The sequence below is a fragment of the Oryza sativa genome, chromosome 2, assembly GCF_034140825.1.
Source record: "Oryza sativa Japonica Group chromosome 2, ASM3414082v1".
Taxonomy (NCBI): Eukaryota; Viridiplantae; Streptophyta; class Magnoliopsida; order Poales; family Poaceae; genus Oryza; species Oryza sativa.
This window is the reverse complement of record NC_089036.1, coordinates 6,358,373-6,375,724: the sequence shown is the minus strand read 5'-3', so window position 1 is coordinate 6,375,724 and position 17,352 is coordinate 6,358,373. Positions and strand designations below refer to the sequence as shown.

Sequence of the window (17,352 nt, the reverse complement as noted above, 5' to 3'; positions counted from 1 at the left end):
TCTCACGAATGAAAAAGGAACCGTCACGTGAGAATCCAAAGTAAACTTTTAAAGTCCAAATAGCATGTCAGAAGCATGAATACTCTTCGCAAACATAGAATAATCCTTTCGGGAAAATTGTTCTTGAGACTATTGATCCTACTCAAGGTTTTTCATGGGCATGGGAAGGGTTGCAACTCTTTATAGGCTATAGGCTAGGATAAGGTGATAAAATTAAAAAAAAATTAACTCAGACTCGTAACAAAGTTCAACTTATCCTGGAAAAAGATGGTAATTTTAAAACAAATGGATCATCTTCAAGAAGTTTTCAAAACCTACAAGTCAAGTTCCCAAACCATGTTTGTGAGTTGCTGCAATGTACAAATCTTGCATCCGACCGTAAAGGGGCACAAAATTTGCCCACTGAGCCATCTCAACTTAAATTACATAGTTTGCTTATGACTTACTCCTAGTATGATATTTCCATTTAGGCTTGTGTGGCTTGCAAAGGTTACATGTTTTGTCTTTCGGTTTAAAATAAAATAAAATTTTTAAATGGAGTTTATCTAGAAATTTTAATGGAAGAGCTAAATAGGTCTATGTGCCATATGCTGTCCTATCAAGTCCTGAGGCGCAAACTGAAGCAAGACACTATGTTAGATGGGTGATAAATTAGAAAAAAATTATATTCATGATCCTAACAAAGATTTTTTTTTCCGATCTGGGAAGGAATGGTGATTTCTGGACAATTAGATTAATTTAAAGAAATTGGTCAAGATAAGTGATGCAATGCTGGAATTTACCGGTCTACTATGTTTACCGAATTTTTAGGTCAAGATCTAAAGGTTCAAAAAAAATTAGAAAATTAAATCAGAGAGAATGATGGGTAAGGTTTTGAGCTACTCTGAAGGAACCAAGATTCTATCCCTTCTAGATTGGGCTACACAAATTCGACAACGAGTTTACTTATTGTTTTCAGGTTGGGACTAAGCAGTGTTTTATGAATTTTTAGACCATGATGCGAAGACAAAAAATTTAGCCTAAATTCATGGAGTCTACTGGGTATGTCTGCAAGCTACTGTTAAAAGATAGCATGACTATCTTTTATAGTTTGGACTACATAAAAAGATGAACACCGCTGTCTACAGATTTCAGAACACGGTTATGCACACTAATTGAGACCGAACTCTACAACTCAATTATAAGAACAAAATAAATCAGTTAGGCCTTAATGCAAAAGAACATTTTGTTTTTATAAACCAGAAAACAAAGTTCAAAAAAACCTAAGGAATACGAACCGTGACAACCGAAAAAAACTAGAAACTCCAAAAAGGATATGTGTCCTACGGAATATGAACCGTGACAACCGAATAAAATTGGAAACTCAAAAAGGATATGTGTGGAATCAATGCAAGAAGAACGCTACCAAATCAAGGAATCCAACTAAAAGTATAAAATTTAAACTTATGGACGAAAAATAAAGCGTCAACGGAGAAGCCAATAAATCTTTCGAAACAAGCAAACTACGGTTTCATAAAATCAAAAGGATGCAACCAAATGTAGACCTCTAGCCCGCAACCAACATATTTTTTGGATAAACAGGGAGACGTAACTCTACAACTTAGTTATAAGTCGAAAATGAAACTGGTAGAGCACAAAAAAAAAACCCAAGATTTAAATGCAAGCAAATATTTTCTTTTCACAAACTAGTAAGTTCAAACAAAATTTAGGAAATCTGATATTTCAAAACTAAATTAAAGATTTAATGTCCAAAGAGAACATAAAAAGCATTAATACAAGAGAAAGTTCGAAAATAAAGAAATCCAACTAAAAGCGTTCAGTTCAAATGAAAGGACGGAACATTGAAACGTGAAAACGATCAATACAAGGAAATTGCGATTTTCAAAAAAGCTTCAAGGTGCAACAAAATGCATGGGTCCACTTTACAACTAAGTTATTTGTTCTCAATAAACAGGAAGACGGACCTCTACAACTCAATTAATAAGTTCAAAATCAACGTTAGAGCAAAATAAAACGGTCAGGCTTCAATACAAAAGAATATTTGGTTTTTATAAACAAAAAACAAAGTTCAAACAAACATAAGGAAGACGAACCATGACAACAAAAAGAATTGGTAACCCCAAAAAGGATATTTGAAGAAATCAATAAGATGCAACCAAATGTAAACGACGATATTCATAAAAGCTTCAAGGTGCAGAAAAATGCATCGATCCAACTCACAACAAAGTTATTTGTTTTCAATAAAGAGGGAGACTCAACTATACAACTCAATTATAACTTCAAAATTAACGTCTGAGCAAAATTAAACAGTTAGGCCTCAATGCAAAACGAATATTTTGTTTTATTAAACCAGAAAACAAAGTTCAAAAAAAATTTGGGTACACGAACCGCGACAACCATAAAAAATTGGAAACTCCAACAAGGATATTTGAAGAATCAATGCAAGAAGAACGTTACAAAATCAAGAAATCCAACTAAAAGTACAAAATTTAAACTTATGGATGAAAATAACGCGTCAACGGAGAATCCAATAAATCGTTCGGTACAAGCAAACTACGGTTTTCATAAAATCAAAAGGATACAACCAAATGTAGACAACTTGCCCGCAACCAAGATATTTTTTCGATAAACAGGGAAACGTAACTCTAGAACTTTGTTATAAGTCAAAACTTATACTGGTAGAGCACAAAAAAAGCCCAAGATTTAAATGCAAGCAAATATTTTCTTTTCACAAACTAGCAAGTTCAAATAAAAATTTAGGAAATCTGATATTTCAAAACTAAATTAAAGATTTAGTGTCCAAAGAGAACATCAAAAGCATCAATACGAGAGAAAGTTCGAAAATAAAGAAACCAACTAAAAGCGTTCAGTTCGAATGAAAGGACGGAACATTGAAACGTGAAAACGATCAATACAAGGAAATCGCGATTTTCAAAAAAGCTTTAAGGTGCAACAAAATGCATGGGTCCACTTTACAACAAAGTTATTTGTTTTCAATAAACAGGAATACGAACCTCTACAACTCAATTAATTAGTTCAAAATCAACGTTAGAGCAAAATAAAACGGTCGGCCTTCAATGAAAAGAATATTTTGTTTTTATAAACCAAAAAACAAAGTTCAAACAAACATAAGGAAGACGAACCGTGACAACAAAAAGAATTGGTAACCCCAAAAAGGATATTTGAAGAATCGATGCAAGAAGAACGTTACAAAATCAAGGAATCCAACTAAAAGTGCAAAATTTAAACTTATGGATGAAAAATAAAGCGTCAACGGAGAATCCATTAAATCGTTCGGCACAAGCAAACTACGGTTCTCATAAAACCAAAAGGATGCGACCAAATGTAGTTGTTTCACTCGCAACCAAGATATTTTTTCGATAAACAGGGAAACGTAACTCTAGAACTTAGTTACAAGTCTACGATTAAAACGTCAGAGCACAAAAATACCGCAAGGTTTAAATGCAAGCAATCTTTTCACAAACTAGTAAGCATAAGTACATATAAAATTTAGGAAATTGAGATTTCAGAACTAAAATAAAGTTTTAAAGTCCAAAGAGAAGTTCCAAAAAGATAGTACCAAGTGGAAATTCAAGGGTGAAAAAACTACCGCCACTCGAGAAACCAAAATAAATTAAGTCCAAATAGCATGTAAAAAGCATGAATAAAGAGTAACATTCTAAAATAAAGAAATCCAGCTGAAACCATAATGTTTAAACAAAAGGACGGAAAGAGAAGCGTCAAGCGAAAAACATAGAAACGTTTGTCACATGGAAACTGCGATTTTCATAAAAGCTTCAAGGTGCAAAAAAAAAAAGCATCAATCGAGCTCACAACAAAGTTATATGTTTTCAATAAAGAGGGAGACCCAACTATATAACTCAATTATAACTTCAAAATTAACGTCAAAGCAAAATTAAACGATTAGGCCTCAATGCAAAATGAATATTTTTTTATTAAACCAGAAAATAAAGTTCAAACAAACTTTAGAAAGACGAACCGCGACAACCAAAAAAAATTGGAAGCTCCAACACGGATAAACCAATAAAACGTTTATCACGGAAGCTCTAAAAAGGATATTTGAAGAATCGATGCAAGAAGAACGTTACAAAATCTAGAAATCCAACTAAAAGTATAAAATTTAAACTTGTGGATGAAAAATAAAGCGTCAACGGAGAATCCAATAAATCGTTCGGTACAAGCAAACTAAGGTTTTCATAAAATCAAAAGGATGCAACCAAATGTAGATAACTTGCCCGCAACCAAAATATTTTTTCGATAAATAGGGAAACGTAACTCTAGAACTTTGTTATAAGTCTAAATGTCAGAGCACAAAAAAGCCGCAAGGTTTAAATGCAAGCAACTATTTTCTTTTCACAAATAGTAACCAAAAGTTTATACAAAATTTAGGTAATGGAGATTTCAAAACTAAAATAAAGCTTTGAAGTCCAAAGAGAAGTTGGGAAAAGATAAAACTTTATGATTGAAGAAATCCAACTAAAAGTACCAAGTTGAAACTCAATTATGAAAATACAACCGTCACGCGAGAAACAAAAGTAAAGTTTTTATATACCAGATATCAAAGTTCAAACCAACTTAAGGAAGACGAACGGTGATAACCGAAAAATATGGAAACTCCAAAAAGGATATTTGAAGAATCGATGCAAGAAGAACGTTTGAAAGTAAAGGAATCCAACTAAAAGTAAAAAAACATAAACTTATTGATGAAAAATGAAGCGTCAACGGAAAAACCAATAAAACGTTCTGGACAAGCAAACTACGATTTTACGATTTTCATGAAAGTGTACTGTTCCTTAAAATAGAATATAAAGAAATGGATTTCTATAGGATATACATGCACAGCAATCAAACTGAAAATAAATAAGCCAGTAATTTACATAATTTACATATATTGAATTAGTGAAGTGAGCATTGGATGTACCTGCACTGTCTCAAGATATCTACAAAGTAGGCATCTCTAGTACACAGTCTCATCTCGCCACTGCAAAGAAATAAAGTTAAATAAATGAACAGACAAAGGTGAAAGGAAAAAAATAGTTAAACGAAGTCCAATCTCAAAATACTCTCCTCAACCCCTAAACTTCACAAAAGAACAAGAAATCCTGAAACCATCACAGTTTCTGCAAACTGGAAAAGCAGGCCGTTGTATGATCTTCTCATATTGTGTTTTATTTCCTATGACCAACATAGTGTCGCATGCCAAAACTTGTTTCTCACCTCCCATGACCTGATGTCACCAATGCAGTGCACCTCGATGACGAAGAAGATAGATGACAGTACAGTCCGCCTGCTGGTTGCACTCAAGCTCTCACATGGAAGGCTCTGCCTCTATATGATCAGATCAATACCTCTGCTTCTGCCCCTTGTCCAATCTGGGAATTTGTGTAGAAGAATTCAGCCCCCCTCTGAGTGCAACAATTTTTGCCTGGCTTATCTTCAAAAATCGACTACCAACAATGACAAATTTGCTCATGAAGAACATTGTGCATACGGAATCTGCTTGCATCAAGACGAAGATGGCAATCACTTATTCTTCAACTGCTCCTTTGCTGAAGTTTTCAGCGAAAGATGTTTGCCTAGAAGGCACAGAAAAGAAAAGAGAAACTTTATGATAAATATAGTAGAAATGTGAAATAAAAAATAACTCTTTGTGGGTAATCCAAAAAAAAAACACTTTGGTGAAATCAAAAAACGATAATATATAACACATTCTGATCTTTTTACACGTCAAGTGTTATTCGGACCATTTCATGAGATAAACCAGTAGCTCCTAAAAACATATGAACAATTATATTTAGATGAATAAAAGCATTCGTGGATACTTTCTGAACGCTAGCAATATACATCTAGCAGGCTAGAATAAATATATGCATACACCGAGTAAAAGAGATTAGTGTAAATTGAGATAAGCATCTTTCATAAACGAAACAGAGCAGAGCATAATCCATGTGAAAAACTGAAAACCATTCAAAAAATGGAACAAAATGATAACTATTAAGCCTTTTTCTTTGCACGGATTCAGCACGAAATGCAGCACAAAAATTGCACATAATGGCACAAGAGGGAGAGGACACCGGGAGTGCATTCGGCAAACCTGCACAGGGTCGCTTTCAAGGACGACGTCGAGGAAGCCGGTGGATGATCGCAAGGTGAACCGGTTTGACATTCACAACGGTGACGCACCGTGCGCTGGATCTGCACATGACGGAGTTGAGGAGGAAGATCCGATGACGAAGTGCACCAGGTGACAGACCTCCACCTTTGGGGCCGGGTGGAACAGATCGGCGAGGCGGCCACAGGTTGAAAATTATAGTCAGTACAGGTTGTGGTCATGTATTTACTGAGAAACCTAAATAATATACATGTTACAAGCATTTCTCCGGGTGGAACAGATCTGCGAGGCGGCCACAGGTTGAAAAATATAGTCAGTACAGGTTGTGGTCAGGTATTTACTGAGAATCCTAAATATTATACATGTTGTTACAAGCATTTCTCTTAGCAATCAGTATACCAGCTGTAGTTCACATCCTTGTTCATTTCATTGTATCAAACAAATTCTGCAGGTGCGATAACGAGATGAACTATCCACTAATGTAAATAATCTATATTATAATGTAATCATCCATCAATTTGCCAATGATGCTGGTAACAAGTAAAAGATTTATTGATGCAGCCAAAATTAAACTGTGTAAATTTGGCTAGCATCAAATAGAACATAAAAAAAATTTTATCAAAGATTTATTTATGGAATTAATTAATTATGAACATAAAAAACAAGTTAGCATGAAATAGAACACCAACAATTTTGGAATGACTAATTTGAAGAGGAAATACCCCTCTTTACTCTGAAGTAGAATATGGTTTTCTATTTCACAGTAAACTTGGCAATAATATATACATGGATAGAAATATTATGAATCAACAGTGATATAAAGCCCACTCCCTATCCTTCGTATCATGTGCAATTAAGAATGTGGTATCACATTATGACAATAACCCAGTGATTGCAATTTCGGTTCAAAATTTCAGAAATTTCTGAATGCTCAGTTCGAAATTTCGGCAGATTTTCTCAATTCTTTGTTGAAATTTCTCAAAGTTTATTCAAATTCTAAAAAAAATCAGTCCAAAAAGTTCTGAAAATCAAAAAAATTCATAAATTTTGGTCCTACCAAAATTCGCACCAAGATAAAAAGTGCAAACCCTGCAATAACTTAATTTGTATTTCACATTATGAATAGCAGAGCACATATACGACATCGTCAAAATAATAGCCAGCACTGGTATATGGATAATGGTCAGAATTATTGCAGGACATTAAGAACTCCATCTTCTATATGTGCGCTTGAAATGAAAAACCTTCGACATGAAAAAATAGTTAACCTTTAACCTAGTACAGATCAATTACCAAAATATTTGATTTTTACTATCTAGACAGACTCAAGTTCCTCAAAAAGCTAAGATGATGTGCTGCTTGGTTGCTGACTCAGTGACTCTAGTAGTCTAGTTTCATACAACAGTAGCAGAGCTCATAAAAAACAACACAGTAAAACAATATGCCAAGACACTAAAATGGATTGGAAAACAAGAAGATGTAGAGGAGGGGCTGCAAGAAGTTACCAATGAAACTGATCTTGCTAATCTGGCAATCCCCAAGCAGACCTGCTTTGTGGCTGACCATGTCGTTAATTCACATTCACTGCCTTGCAAAGCGTGGGCACCACTATGGCTGCAACAGTCATGGTCGTCCCTTGGGAGCAGGGACAGCTGGGCCCTGCCGACGGCGCCGGCACCCCTTGCAGCGGCCAAGCCTGCAGTACCAGCCGATGCCCTCGCCAGCACAGGAAGACCATGCGAGCAGCCCATATTCGTGGAGTTGAACGGTACAAAAGCTCCCTGCAGTCCTGAACCTAGGGACGAACATGGAGTTGAGCAAGCTGACTAATTATGTTTCAATTAAGCCCGAGCAAAACTATAAAACAAAACCACACTGCAATATGAGAAAAAACTACAGAGTTAAGCGTAGAAGTATCAAGCGGCGTGCCTATGTTATGTTTCCAGGGATCCTTTGGGACCCTGGCTAAATTATTAAATTCTAGCTAAAGTACGCCATGTTAACTACTATACCGGTAAATAGTTACATAATTCGTATGTATTGGACTCTTGGTATTTTTTGTTCTGAGTTCATCACTGAAAATATCTATTAGCACAATGCGAGCACGTGGAAACTGTCGGCACTACATGACGACCAACATTCATGGTACTAAGTGAAAGCATCATAATACGGAGGAGAAGATCAGAAGAGGCACCTTTGGTCTCCCAACAATATTATGAAGTTTCTTTCTCTTGGCCATCTCTTCATAGTACTTCAGTTTAAGATCTTCACACTGCACAACTGCAGCAAAAAAAACAAAATTTTTACAAACTTTTTCATCAAATACTCTAAAACCTTTACAATAATGCAACTGATGGATATTACCTAATGCTTGAACAGCCCCTACCATCTTACTCAGTTCAGGAACAGCGTTTGCATGGCCATGTGCTTCAAGAGATAGCATTGTTTGCTCTTGTTTCATGACCTGAAAATTACAAAGTGATATAATCAGTAAAACATAGCACCTAATGTATTTATCAATTCAGTAAATCTGCTTTTACCTTGATTTTATTTTCCAAGTTAGATATGGCAGCTGCCCATAATTTATTGGCATTATCATACTTTTGGGAAACACTTCTCAGTTGATCAGCTTGTCTATCAAGGACTTGTTCTGTCAGGAACGTAAAACAGTGGTGAGCATACAGAAACATCTTATCTGAAAATTAGACCTTGAAGGAGTAAGTTGAATCTAATATATTGTGTCTTACCTGCTATTGCTACCGTTTTCGAATACAAATGGCACAAACCATGGGACTTCCCCTTACTCCTTTGAAGTTTATGACAAAGGTGCCGTTACTCTCAACTGTCACCCTAATATCACGCATATGAAGGGGTCTGTTACCAGTCCAACCACTGCATACACATCAAATTCAGACAAAATCTGTGCATCAATCAAAAGTCAAATTGTTTAGCTAAACCTGAAAATAAATTGTGATACAAAATTAAGAGTCTCATGAATACTGTGTTTGCATTTTCTTCTTGCACAAGGACATCAAATGCTCTAATTCCTTTTGGCCCGTAAGTGTTCACTATCTCAGCAAATGCAGATCAAAGAAAGTCTCCAGGAGCAAGACCATCGATTTTCTAGCTGGAATTTCCATATCGAACTGAGTGGTAAAGCAAAGGATAGTCACCACTTCAAACTATATCCTCAGATGTCAATATTGCATCCCCTCCTTCGAAGAAAGATTCGTCAGAAAGCTTTGAAGAGGGTTCACAACCCTCAATTGCACAGCCACCGGCATTAATGAACAGAACAAAGTCTCATCACAGGCACAAGAAGGATAATAAGAAACACTGTGGAACTATGATGGCATGACCAATTAACATTTCGATAAGGTACTTCCAATTTTCAATTTAGAATTCAAGATTATGAAATATCCATTTTGGAAGCACATGACTGATGATGGCTATCGAAGCCCCTTCTACTCGATATTAGTACAGCACCACAATTGATGCAACCTTGTACTCTGACATAGAAACAATCCTATTTTCTTCAACCAATCCAATGCCCATGACTTTAGTACTATCTGATGTATTATTCATTCACTTTGAGAGCATCAAATGAGGCCAGCACACTGATCCACTTAAAAATAGTAGCTAACATGGCAGAGAATCAAGTCAATGAAGAACCCACAATTTTAAGAAGAGAAACATTACTCTATCAAATATTCAAATCTACTCCAAAGAACCTAAATCGACCCATAAAAGCTAGAGCAGTATGCAAATGATTCCACATATACATGATTCCTGTTACATGGAGATACCTTATTAAGCTCCTAGCATACCACAACACCTGAAGGCCTCAAAATTGGGATTAAAACTTTGGTACCGATGTAGGTAAAGCACCAGAAAATACCAAATCTGGGTACATCCAACCTCCTAAATTTCCTCTGCCACATGCGCACACGCACGCACACAAGAAAAAATAAGAGCAAATTTGGAAGCAAACTTTCTAGGGTTTTCTACCAGAGCCAAATCAAGTACTCCAATTCGACCATCCTAAACGCTCATTTCCCAAAAACCCTTTCACGAACATGGTGGGAGGGTTAGGATTTAGGAATAGATCCTCACCTAGCTGCTAGAACCACCATTGCTGATCAAATGCATATAGATTTGCAGGAATCCCACCGCGGGAAGAGGGAGAGAGGAGGGGAGGACTCCGCCGCCGCCGCCGCCGCCGCCGCCGCGGCGGCGCCGGCGCAGGGCCAGGTGGTGGCCGCCTCCGCTTCGCTAGGATTCGCGGCGCGAGGAGGAGAGGAGAGTGAGAGAGAGGAAAAGGTTTTTTCTTTCTTTTTTTTGACGGGAGAAAATATTACCGTTTTTTTTTTTTGACGGGAGAAAATATGACCGTTGCTTTGAGAGGAGAGTGAGAGAGAGGAAAAGGTTTTTTCTTTCTTTTTTTTGACCGGAGAAAATATGACCGTTTTTTTTACGGGAGAAAATATGACCGTTGCTTTGAGAGGAGAGTGAGAGAGAAGGAAAGGTTTTTTCTTTCTTTTTTTATGAGGACTAGAAAGAAAATATGACCGTTGCTTTAAGAGGAGATTGAGAGAGAGGAAAAGGTTTTTTTCTTTTTTTATGTGGACTAGAAAATATATGACCGTTGCTTTAATAGGACTAGAAAATATGCCCGTTGCAACGGATTCATTAGAAACTAAATATTTATCTGCTTAAGAAATCTAGGATGTTTTTTCCGGTTGTTCCTCATATGGTCCTTTGTTGGTCATATCTGTGCGATGAGTGTAGAGAGACCGGGTAGTACAGACCGACAGAGCCTGCAACTGGACCATTCCGAAATTCTCAACTTGAGCATGAAGGTGAAAGAACTTTAATTTGTCAGCAAATTGGACCCTAATCCATTCAAATAAAATCATTAGATAGATCCACGGGATTTCACCATAAAGAAATAGATAAATGGAAGCTAAAATTGTGCAGGAGTGCGAGTGACAAGAGTGTACGACAACTTATGTCGAGACAGCTTCGGCCAAGTAGAACTTGTCCGCCACTGCAACTGCAGATTACAGTCTTTCACTTGGTTACCCTTCTCACACACCATCGCTATCGCAGGCCCCATGGCAGTCGTGCTAGCAGCGCCATCACCAGCGAGGTGCACCGCACGGATCTCCTAGGCCACTCGACGTGGGTGATGTAAGCAGATATGCGGGGGAGTTGATTGAGCAGGGCTACGGTTTGCGAGGGACTTGACTGGTGTTTGATACTAATGAAAATGAATATTAAGTAAGGGCATAAAAACAAAAAACTAGTAGCATATGATTAATTGAGTTTTAATTATTGCAAATTTGAAAAATGAATTTATTTGATATTTTATAGCAACTTCTATATAAAAAGTTCACACGAAACATGCCATTTAGTAGTTTGAAATGTGTGCTAACAGAAACCAAGGTGAAATTTGCGTCTAAATGAAAAAAGAACCGGTTGTCGCTGTGTCAGTGTGTTATCCTGATATATATTGTCGTGGATTAATCGAGTATTCAATCAAGTTTCATATGTATTTTGTTACCGTCACTACAATAGAAACCATCTTTCTTAGCAACACCCTTTTATTCGTACTTGTCAGGGCTATGGATACCACATACCTAATAATAGTCGACTACATCTCGGCAGGACCCACCACATACCATGTTATATATGGAAACTGACCTCGGATATGGAGGGAGATCCGAATAAGGAAAGACAACCAGAGTTCTACATGGAAACGACAATGACTACTCAGATTGTATCCATATTGGTTTCCCTAGTTCTACTTGGAAAGAGGACACCTATGGGTATAAATAGAAGGCCCCCTAGGAGAAGAGGACACCCAATACAGAAGACACGGGACAACAGAAGCCACAACATACAAGCCAACATACGCTAAGATAAGACGTCAAATATCGACTTCAGAGATATGCATGACTAGTCCCATATGGTGCCTATGGCTACCGTCAGGAGAGATATAGCGCTGTATCTGATCTCGCCAGATGCGGATTCGAGGAAGAAGGCTACCATGTTGTCGACTACGTGTCAGACCTTCAGACCGCTATGTCGACAACAATTAGATAGGCTACCCCAAATATTGTACTGGTGTGATTATGGTGAATAAGATGTAACGCCCTGAAAATCGCCCTAAATTTAAATCGTGCTTTAATGTATTTCTAGAAATTTTAAAAGCCTAAAAGAGCCTCCAACAATTAAAATTCACCAAAGATTTATATCAAATTGGCTTGTGAGTATTTTTAATAAATTCCCCATGCTTAAAAATGTTTAACCAATTTTCACTTGAATTTTCAGAGCATTCTAAATAATTATAAGGCAACAAAACAATTAAAGAATTTTATAAAAAGGAAAAGCTAAAAGAAATCCTCTTCCTCCTCTTGGGCCACTTCTAGCCCATCTCTCCCCCTCCTTCCCTCAGCCCAGCCCGGCCACCCCTCCCTCTCTCCTCTCCCCCTCCCTCTCCTTGGGCTGAACCAACTGCTCCCCCCCTCCCTCGGACAAAAGTCTGCTTCACTTCCCCTGCGCGCCCAGCCTGAGACAGGCGTGCTCCTACTCGATGACAGGTGGGTCCCACTCGTCATCGCTAACCTCCAGCCATCCCCTCTCTCTCCGGCCGAATTCCAAGCGACGGCAACCTCCGATTCACCTCCTCCACTCGCCGTTTCATCAAATTAATTGAGGGAAATTAATTCCCACCTCATCCTCTCCAATTCCCCCATAATTTCCCACTCAATCCCGCATTATTCGTGGTGGATTTTGATGATGTTCTTTAATGGCGAGCTCCACCATGGCCGGCGTCGATCTCCCTCCCCGGCGTCTCTCTCCCTCCCCTCCGGCCTATAAAAGGGACCCCCGACTCCCTCCTCTCTCCCCTCACACCGCCGCCCTCTCCCTCCTCTCTCCGCGGCCGCCGCGCCGCTCTCTTCTTGTGTCGCCGCCGTCGCAACTCCGGCCGCCCCTCGCCGGTGGTCGAGACTCATCGGAGCCCGGCGTCGCCACCATCCGCTTCGTCGCTTCCTCCTCTTCCCCGTCCACCCCTCCGTCGAGTACAAGGACCGCGGGAACGACGCCGACGCCGACGACCCGAAGCTTCTCGCCGTTTCTTCCTCACCGCCGGCAACACCGTCGACCTCTCGCCGCCGTGTCTGCTCGGTGAGAACCGTCGTCTCCTCCCCTTTCCGTTTTTCCCCTTCCCGTACTCCGTCGCACCGTCGCCGCGCCGTTGGCCGTCGCCGGCGTGCCGCCTGGCTCGGGTGCTTCTCCTTCCCGGGCGTGCTTGTGCGCCGTGAGCCGCCCTCATGGTGTACCGAGCGGCTGCCAAGTGGGACCCGCCCATGGACCCCTCTCTCTCTTCTCTGTGCAATAAATCAATTTCCTTTAGAAAAATAATTCATAAAATTGCAAATTTCCATTTAAACAGCACATAAACTTCAAATGGCCATATCTTGACCGTTTGAACTCAGAATCGACCCGTTCAAATCTCTAATTTCTCCTAAAAATGAGTAGAACCCATTTATGTGCTTTATTGCTTCTGTTCATATGGTTTTTATTAGCCTTTTTGTTTTTCTTCGCGTTGGTCGTGTAGATCCCGCCGTTCCGGAAGATCAGCTTTTCATCGCCGTTGACGCCGAAGACTTTGTGAGCGATCAAGGCAAGTCATATCTACCTTGAACATGTTGAATCCCATATTGTGAAAATTATGTTGTTTTACTTATATTGCACTGCTTTATAAATTATACCGTTCATTATTAATATTGTTTTATTAGTTATTCCTATGCTCTTTGTTATGGCCATGTTATTGATTTGATATCCATGATCGTTGTGAAACCTAGTAAAATTATAACTTGACTAGTCTGGTACCCTACATGATGGACTGACTAGTTGCTTTAGGTAAATGCTTAGTCATGCTTAGTTCCAACCTAGAACTTTTGGTTAAACTAGACTTTGGTGGTTAACAACTAAAATTGGATTAGTTATGGACTATTGACTGGTTTGTCAATAGATGGGTGATAAAATGATTTGTGCAACTAAAATATATTTTTGGGCTGGGCTTGGGGTGCAAGCTAGTTACTTTGGTAGTCGCACCCCGGCTAATATAAGGATCGGTCTTCGGGCCTCTGTTGCAAGGCATCTTCGTGCAACCACAAGTCTTGTGGGTAAGGCCTGACTGGAAATTTAGATCTTCTCAAAACAGAGACCATTGGTTGGAAGGGTGTGAGGCCAGGATTAAGGCCGTTTTTAACCCGGCGCAAGGGGGGGCCTGTCTCGTCCTGGGGGATCCGGCAACCTTTACCTTGTCGGGGACCGGCGGGCAGGGAAACCACAGCGGGTTCTCCTGTTTTGGGTAGACCTAGATGGATAGTCTTGTCACGACCTCTATCCGAGTACCGTGGTGGTACCTGGCGCGTGGCAACGCGTGTTGAGGTTGGGTATTGTGGGTAAAGTTGTACACCTCTGATCAGAGTTAGAACTATTCAAATAGCCGCGTCCTCGGTTATGGGCAAGCTAAGCAATGTACCCAAAGTTAGTTTTGTTTTATAAAACCTTGGGAGGGTGAAATCATGATGGTGTAGTCATGTGAAGATTAGCCTGGGTTAAGGCAGGTTCGTAGGCTCATGCGACCTTGATGATATTAAAATATTGGCTTAGAACAGGATCGTGTTTTAAAATGAGCTTTAACTTGATTAAAATGTTTAAATTATGGCTTTATGCAAAATAAACCCTATTAGGCCATTTTCTTGTTTTCCCTACGCATTATTGTTGCATTTCCGGTGTGACTTGCTGAGTACGGTGGTGGTACTCACTCTTGCTCACAAAAATAATCCAGAGGATGGACCTGAGGAAGGTGAAGGCTTTGATCTCTAGTTCGCTCCGCCGTCGAGTGCCTGTGGCTGCTGCTGTTCCGTAGTCTTCCGCTGTTTTATTTGTTTATCTTTGAGTGTGAGGGCCTAAGTCGCCCATGTAATAAAGTACTCCTTTACGTTTCCGCAAGTGTGGCATGTAATAAACAACAATGTCTATGTGTACCTCGCCTCCTGGGACGAGGATTAATGCACTGAGCGTTTGGAAATGGTGTATATTTCCAGGCGTGACATAAGAGCAATGACCGGCTTCGGCCAACAGGATGTAGGGTTATTACCTGACAATTCAGGGGCCCGAACCTGTATAAAAATCCTCGTCTCCGTCTCTTTTACCTCAATCTCACATATATCCTGGTACCAACGATCCTCATACTATGCAAATACCGGAATTGCGACATCAAACATCGAACCAAATGGAACTCAACATATGGTGCTACAAGATATGCCACAGGCTGCCGTCGCCTCTCCGCCGCGAGCTCGAGGCCAGATCCGGCCGCCGCGTTGACGGGGAAGACCGGATCCGCTGCCGCGACGACGGGGGTGGCTGGATCCACCGCCGCGATGACAGGGGAGGCCGGATCTGCCGCCAATGCCGACGAGCACTACAAGAAATATGACCTTCTGTGACGAATTCCTTGTAACGTCGGAGCTATTCGTCATTATCACATTCCATTTTATGACAATTAATATGAGATGGGTGGCTTAGTGACAAAAAAAAAGTGTTCGTCGTTAATACCAACTAGAAATCTGTCGACGTTTGATGTCGCGATTCCGGTATTTGCATAGTATGGGAATCGTTGGTACCAGGGTATATGCGAGATTGAGGTAAAAGAGATGGAGACAGAGATTTTTATACAGGTTCAGGCTCCTGAATTGTCAGGTAATAACTCTATATTCTGTTGGCCGAAGCCGGTATTGCTCTTATTCACCATAATCACACCAGTACAATATTTAGGGTAAGCCTATCTAACTGTTGTCGACATGGCGGTCTGAAAGTCTGACTCGTAGTCGACAACAGGGTAGCCTTCCTTCTCGAATCCGCATCCGGCGAGATCAGAGACAGCGCTATATCTCTCCTGATGGTGGCTATAGGCACTATAGGGGACTAGCCATGCCTATCTCTGAAGTCGATATCCGGCGTCTTGTCTTGGCGTATGTTGGCTTGTATGTTGATCTTGTGTATTGATCTATTGTTCTGTGTCCCCTCTCCTCCTAGGGGGCCTTGTATTTATACCCGTAGATGTCCCCTTGTCTAAGTAGAACTAGGAAAACCAATATGGATACAATTCGAGTAGTTTTTGTCGTTTCCATGTAAAACTCTAGTCATCCTACCTTATGCGGAACTCCTCCTATATCCTAAGGTTGTTTCCATATAAAACATGGTATGTGATGGGTTCTGCCGAGATTTAGTCAACTACTATTAGGTATGTGGTATCCATCACCCTGACAAAATCATCATAAAATATTTCGATGAGACATTGTGACGAATATTAATTTGTCATAAGAGTCAAAAAGAAAACATCACAGATTTATATAATGTATTTCTAGAAAAAAATATATTAAAAATTGAAGCAATTTAATCAAGTGAATTAATAAAGAAACTAAAATTTTCCTTTAAAATCATGGCCACAAATATTTTTGTAATATTCTACGTGGTCTAAATTATTCTCTAAAAATTTCCATGAATTTTCGAAGCTCAATAACTAATTTTAATACCACCAAGTTCATTTAACCTATTAAAATAAATAGAAAACAAATTAAAATCCCTCTCTTTGTCCTTGGGGCTTTTTCGGCCCAAGTATTACTCTCTCCCTCCCTCAGCCCGCAGCTTCTTTCTCCCTCCTCGGGCCGGCTTCCCCTTCCACTCCTCCCTCTTCGGGCCGTCGGCCCAACCCTTTTGCTCCTCCCTCGTCGAGAAGACTATTTGCCTCCCTCCTCTCAATTCAAATTTTTTTTCGTGTAGTAAATGATTTCAAATGAAAAAAATGTCAATAATAAAGTTGTATAACTTATCAACATCTACAACTTTTGATTTTGTTATATGACTTTATTTCAATAATTTGAATTTGAATTTTAAAATATGACAACTTCAAACAACATTTTCAAATACTAAATGATTTTCAAATGAAAAAATCATAAACAATAAAGTTGTATAACTCATCAATATCTACAACTTTTGTTTTTGTCATTTTGCTATATGACTTTGTTGCAATAATTTGAATTTGATTCTAATCATGACAACTTCAAAAAAATATTTTCAAATACTAAATGATTTCAACTGAAAAAGTCATCAACAACAAAGTTGTATAACTCATCAAT

The 17,352-nt window shown here is 39.2% G+C and overlaps 2 long non-coding RNA genes across 7 annotated transcripts in view; one reads left to right on the top strand and one right to left on the bottom strand.

Annotated features, from left to right (window-relative positions):
- The window catches only part of LOC9267344 (uncharacterized), a 30,813-nt gene extending 20,375 nt beyond the window's left edge, over positions 1-10,438 (bottom strand). For 3 of the 6 annotated variants that reach the window (XR_001543876.3, XR_010739202.1, XR_010739205.1), the window contains exons 1-10: positions 10,247-10,438; positions 8,881-9,025; positions 8,674-8,783; positions 8,498-8,597; positions 8,328-8,413; positions 7,639-7,928; positions 6,116-6,280; positions 5,513-5,597; positions 5,239-5,426; positions 4,943-5,002 (exon numbers count right to left, since the gene is read on the bottom strand). This is a non-coding gene — a long non-coding RNA (uncharacterized lncRNA). The remainder of the gene's footprint in view (positions 1-4,942; positions 5,003-5,238; positions 5,427-5,512; positions 5,598-6,115; positions 6,281-7,638; positions 7,929-8,327; positions 8,414-8,497; positions 8,598-8,673; positions 8,784-8,880; positions 9,026-10,246) is intronic. The other 3 variants (XR_010739203.1, XR_001543877.3, XR_010739204.1) reach the window with 2 other exon arrangements.
- Positions 10,439-12,675: 2,237 nt separating this feature from the next.
- On the top strand, positions 12,676-15,365 carry LOC136355394 (uncharacterized). Its single transcript, XR_010739635.1, has 3 exons — positions 12,676-13,324; positions 13,758-13,823; positions 15,000-15,365. It is a non-coding gene; the product is annotated as an uncharacterized lncRNA (long non-coding RNA).
- Positions 15,366-17,352: the final 1,987 nt, after the last annotated feature.